The 5,955-nt window shown below is 41.9% G+C and overlaps 1 pseudogene; it reads right to left on the reverse strand.

Annotated features, from left to right (window-relative positions):
• Window positions 1–254: 254 nt before the first annotated feature.
• On the reverse strand, window positions 255–5,637 carry LOC105465436 (F-box/LRR-repeat protein 12-like; annotated as a pseudogene).
• Window positions 5,638–5,955: the final 318 nt, after the last annotated feature.

A 5,955-nucleotide genomic window follows, 5' to 3' on the forward strand; every position in this document is an offset into this window, starting at 1 on the left:
TGTAGCAGGAGGTAGCTGTGGTCTTACTTGTTTCCACTTGTAGGAACTAGGCTTCCAAGAGGCTAACTCATGACCAATGCCACACAGCTGGTAAACAATGATTCCAATGGTCTGGGGGTCCCTAGGCCTCGTTCTCTCTACTTGGGGCTTTCAGTTCCCTCAAGCCTGATTATCTGCCCTCTTCAAAGTGCTGCTCAGAGGGTCCGGGGCTCAACAATAAAAGGTGGGATGGGTCCCAGGGATAGATGAGGCGGTCACACCCACCAGTCCATGGACTCTTTGGGACAAGCCCTGACGATGACCCTACAGTGAAGCAGACCCTTACCCAGGGTCCTCTTGGCCTCCTGACTCTCCCACCCCAGCCACTGCAGCTCAAGGACTCGGAACTTGGACTTGGTGAGGCAGGAGGAGAGAATTTCCGTGGAGAAGGGCATTTCCAGGGTGATGAGGAGACCCTGCCGGCACAGACTCTCCAAGAGCTGACATTCCCTCCAGGACAGCCACGCCAGGGGCAGAGAGGCCCCTTAAGATCAGCCTGATCTTGCGCATGTCTCAGGGGTAGCAGCTGATGGCCAGTAGGGTGCTGTCGCAGAGAGGGTACAGCCCAGCACCTCAAGCCCCTGCAGGGGCGTCCAGCCACTGCTCCCTTACAGGTGCAGCCCCACCAAAGAGCGCAGGGCCTGGAAGCCTGACAGGCTCTGCTGGTGCTCATCGCTGAAGGCAGGGACGCAGTTCAGCATGATGCATTCGAGCAGGGGCAGCACAGTGGGATTCGGCTGCCTGAGGAGCTAGACCATGGAGATCTCGCAGCTGTGCAGCTCCAGGGTTCTCAGGGCGCTGGGCAGGCTGGTGATGGGCACCGTGCTCAGGTCGGCTGCGTGCAGGCAGAGGAGCTTCAGGTTGGGGCACTTCTGGCCCAGAGATCTCATCAAGAGAGGAGACAACTGGGGGGCCTGGAGCCAGAGAACAGGTAGCCGCCCATCTGCAGGGAATGGAGGCAGGATGCCATGTACCTGCCAAGCAGGTGCCACATGACTTTAAATCGCACCGTGTAGAGCATAAGGTCGACGTGTCACCACAGCCACCGTCGTCCACCAGCCTCTTCCAGCGGTGACAGACCCTGAGGAAAGGGATCTGCGGTGAGAACGACCCAGGCCCCCGGCGGGACCCGCATCTCCAGGTACCAGGTGCGCCCTCCGCCCGGCCTTCCCCGCCCCCACCCCGCCCCGTCCCCAGAAGACGGGGACGGGACTGCACCTGGAGACCCGGATCTGGTCCCAGACCGGGAGGTAAGAAAAGATCTCTGGAGCTGTGTCTGTGTTTATGCCACTACTGTGCCCTTTGGGTTACACTAGATCAGTATAATATGAAGTCAGATAATGTGATTCCTCCAGTGTTGTTCTTTTTCTCAGGATAGCTTTGGCTATTCTGGGTCTTTTGTGGTTTCATATACATTTTAGGATTTTTTTTTCTATTTCTGTGAAGAATGTCATCGGTATTTTGATAGGGACCGCATTGAATCTGTAGATTACTTTGTAGCTTGGACATTTTTAAAATACTGCTTCTTCCAATCCATGAACATGGAATATACTTCCTTTTTTTGTGTCCTCTTCAATTTCTTGCATCAGGGTTTCATAGGTTTCATTGTAGACATCTTTTACTTCTTTGGTTAAGTTTATTCCTAGTTATTTCATTTTTATTTGTAGCTATTGTAAATGGGATTACTTTCTTGATTTTGTTTTCAGACTGTTTGCTGTCAGCATATAGAAATGCTACTGGTTTTTTGTACGTTGATTTTTGTATCCTGCAACTTTACTGAATTTATTTATTAGTTCTAATAGTTTTGGGATGTATTTTTTTAGTTTTTTCAAATATAAGATCATATCGTCTGCCAACAGGAATAATTTCACTTCTTCCTTTCAAGATTGGATTCCCTTTATTTTTTTCTCTTGTCTGATTGCTCTAGCTAGGACTTCCAGTACTATGTTGAATAACAGTGGTGAAAATGGGCATCCTTGTCTTGTTCCAGATCTTAGAGGAAAGGCTTTCAGTTTTTGCTGTGCAATATAGCCATTTGGGTGTTCTTTAGACAGAAGGAAAATCTTCTATCTAGAATAATTTTCCTTCTTTCTAAAGAATAACCTTTAGAATTTTCATTTGTGTGAGTCTGCTAATGACAAATTTTCTAAAGTTAGTGCTTGCTTGAAAGGTCTTTACCCTCGTTAAAGGAAAATATTTTCATTAGGCTTAGAATTTAAGGTTGGCAGTTTTCTTTTTCAGCACTTCAAAATATGATCCCATTGTCTTCTGGTTTCCACCATTCCCGTCAATTGTGAATTAAATTGTTGCTTCTTCAAAGGCAATCTTTTTTTTAACCTGGCATTTTATTTTTAAACTTTGGTTTTTGGTAATATTGTCATGATATATCTAAATGATTTTATTTATATTTATCTTGTTTTGGATTTATAGGGCTTCTTGTGGCTTGATGAATTTCGTTAGTTATGGGAAATTCTTATCTCTAATTTATTCAGATTTTGCTTCCACCCCATCCCCTTTCTCCTCTTTTTATGTAACTATAACTACTCATAAGGTAGAGCTTTTCACTTCGTCCTCATGGTTTTCACCCCATTCTCATTTTCCATCCTTTTTGTACCTCCGTATTTCCTTCTGGATATTTTCTTTAACCCATCAGCCTGTTCCTAATTCCCTCATCAGTTGTGTCAATCTGCTCTTAAACCCGACTACTGAGATTTTCCTATTTCTGTCATTAAATTTTCTCTACCAGATTTTCTGTTTGATTTTTTATTTATAGTTTCCACATCTGAAGAAATTCTCAATCTCATTCTTTGCCATCTTCACCAAAGTACATTTATTTAAAATTCTATATCTGATCATGTCAACGTCTGGAGCCTTTGTGAATCTATTTTCATTGTGCTATCTTTGTCAGCTTTCACTTATGCCTCCTATCTAGATTTTTTTTTTTTTTTAGTATGCCCTGAATATTGTATTTACAAAATTCCTTGTAGAAGTAACTTAAGGCCTTAAATGATGATACTATGTTTCTCTAGGAGAGATTTAATTTTCCTTAGCTGGTGCCTGGGGATCACCTGCAAGGATCAACTTCTCATTTGCCTTTCCATGCTTCTAGAGTGCAACCCTTTGTGGTTCCAACCCAAACTGGGGAAAAGAACTACTAGAACTCTTTCTCAACTTTGGTGGGCCCTGGACACCAATCCCTGTTGCTTTAGCTTCAAAGGGCATCAAAACCATTACATACTGCCTGTAATCTCAGCCCTTTGGAGGCCAAGGCAGGCAGATCATTTGAGGTCAGGAGTTCGAGACCAGCCTGGCCAATATAGCAAAACCCCATCTCTACTAAAAATAGAAAACTTAGCCAGGCATGGTGGTGCACACCTGTAATCCCATAATCCCAGCTACTAGGGAGGCTGAGACAAGAGAATCTCCTGAACTCTGGAGGCACAGAGGTTGCAGTGAACCGAGATCACGCCACTGCACTCCAGCCTGGGCAACAGAGTGACTCTGTCCGCCCCCAAAAAAACCGTTACACACCCACTTGACCTCTCAGACTCTATTACCAGGAAAAGAAGAAAAGAAGCCCCAGCTACAGGATCATCTCTCCGAGCCTTGCCCCATCTCTAGATCCTGACCTTGGGATCGTCACTATCTTGTTAGCTCTCTGGGATCTTTAAGCAGAAAGATGTGCTTCATTTGTTGGCTTGTTTTCAAATTGTACTCAGCAGAAGGGTCAATCAGAGCTACTTTCTCTACCATTACTGAAGGCAGAATGCACTTAAATATAATTATCTTCTTTACTTTTAATTTTATATAAGAGGAGCTAGGAAAACAAAAAGCTTCCTAATTCTTCCTATTCCCAAATGGTTCCTCAATTTGTAATTACTTAATCTAGAGGAACTAAATACTCATTTGACCAAATTAATTTCTTTTAGAACGCATTAATTCAAAGAAGTGGTCATATCAGAATATTAATGTGACTTTCACTTCAATCAAAACTGTGCTTCATAGCCACAAAGTTTATCATCACTGATATAACCATAAGAATACTAGATATACACCCCGTAAGAAAAATTTAACTTTGAGTTGTTCATTGAGATTATGATTTTTTTTTTTTTTTTTTTTTTGAGACAAAGTCTCGCTCTGTCGCCCATGCTGGACTGCAGTGGCCGGATCTCAGCTCACTGCAAGCTCCGCCTCCCAGGTTTACACCATTCTCCTCCCTCAGCCTCCCGAGTAGCTGGAACTACAGGCGCCCGCCACCTCACCCTGCTAGTTTTTTGTATTTTTTAGTAGAGACAGGGTTTCACTATGTTAGCCAGGATGGTCTCGATCTCCTGACCTTGTGATCCACCTGTCTCGGCCTCCCAAAGTGCTGGGATTTGAGATTATTATTTTAATAAAACAGATTAAAGATATTTCAAAGCTTGTGTAACTATTTTAAACTTTTCAAAATCATTACATAAGTATAGTAGCTCAAGCACTATCTAATTCAAAATTGCCATTCCTGTCCAATAATGAGTTTTTCCAATTTTACTCTACTCAAATTTTAACCATTTAAGAAAAGCTGATTTAAACAAAAAACATATTTTATGATCAGAAAACTTTGATCTTTAGAACCTCTTCAAGTTAGCATTTGAGACTAAGAAATTGCTTTTTAATCTTTCAAATTCATTCACCATTTAACAAACATTTGTTGAGCACCAACTATACGTCAAACATACAAGTATATTACAAAGTTCCTTTTAAAAATATATCAGACTCTTGCTCATTTACTTTGCTGATTTATGTGCCATGTTAAACATTACTATCTGTAATACAATCAGTGAAAAGAATATTTCCCAGTTCTCTGTGTAATGTGTCTTTTTAAGACAGCCTTGAAATTTAATCCAATGTCTGCATTACCTTCCTCATAAAAGGGGACAAATGCAATTGGTAGTAAATGACATCAACATTCTTTTCTACTCACCCAGCAAAAATTATGACCTGTGGTTGGAATATTTCTAAAGCAAGTCTATAGCTAATTGAAACTTGTCTCTACAGCAGGGTTCATTTGAGAAGTAGATAAGGATTGCAGAAGTAACAGATTAGGTATCTGGCTTGCCAGAGTCATAGATGCCCTCTTAAGTGAGGAAATGAAAGTTGAATGAATGTTAGGAAAGTTTTAAGGTCCCAGCTAGCTAAGGCCAACTCAAGTCCAGAATCCATTTCTATAGCTAAGGCCAACTCAAGTCCAGAATCCATTTCTATAGCTAAGACCAACTCAAGTCCAGAATCCATTTCTATAGCTAGGGCCAACTCAAGTCCAGAATCCATTTCTATAGCTAGGGCCAACTCAAGTCCAGAATCCATTTCTATAGCTAGGGCCAACTCAAGTCCAGAATCCATTTCTATAGCTAGGGCCAGCTCAAGTCCAGAATCCATTTCTATAGCTAGGGCCAGCTCAAGTCCAGAATCCATTTCTATAGCTAAGGCCAGCTCAAGTCCAGAATCCATTTCTATAGCTAAGGCCAGCTCAAGTCCAGAATCCATTTCTATAGCTAAGGCCAGCTCAAGTCCAGAATCCATTTCTATAGCTAAGGCCAGCTCAAGTCCAGAATCCATTTCTATCTCCCAGGTCAATCTTTTTTGTAGCACACAATGAAATTGAGCATATTGATTCTATAACTGATAGCTTCTGAATGGGTTTTCTCTGGTGTGTATATACAAATAATTTTGTTGAATGTTTTGAGGTCTGGGGGTCCTTTTCTTTTTATCATTTCAGACAGAATAGAGAAAACAGCAATTTCTGAAGACCTATAATCATCAAGTAGGCTCATGTTCAAGTTGGGAAGACTATTTTTATCATTTTGTGTCTATAAGAAATTCAGCAGTATCTGAGATGGTTCAGATGAACCTTATGTTCATTTTTATGTTTCTTTA

Source organism: Macaca nemestrina, chromosome 13, assembly GCF_043159975.1.
Source record: "Macaca nemestrina isolate mMacNem1 chromosome 13, mMacNem.hap1, whole genome shotgun sequence".
Lineage (NCBI taxonomy): Eukaryota > Metazoa > Chordata > Mammalia > Primates > Cercopithecidae > Macaca > Macaca nemestrina.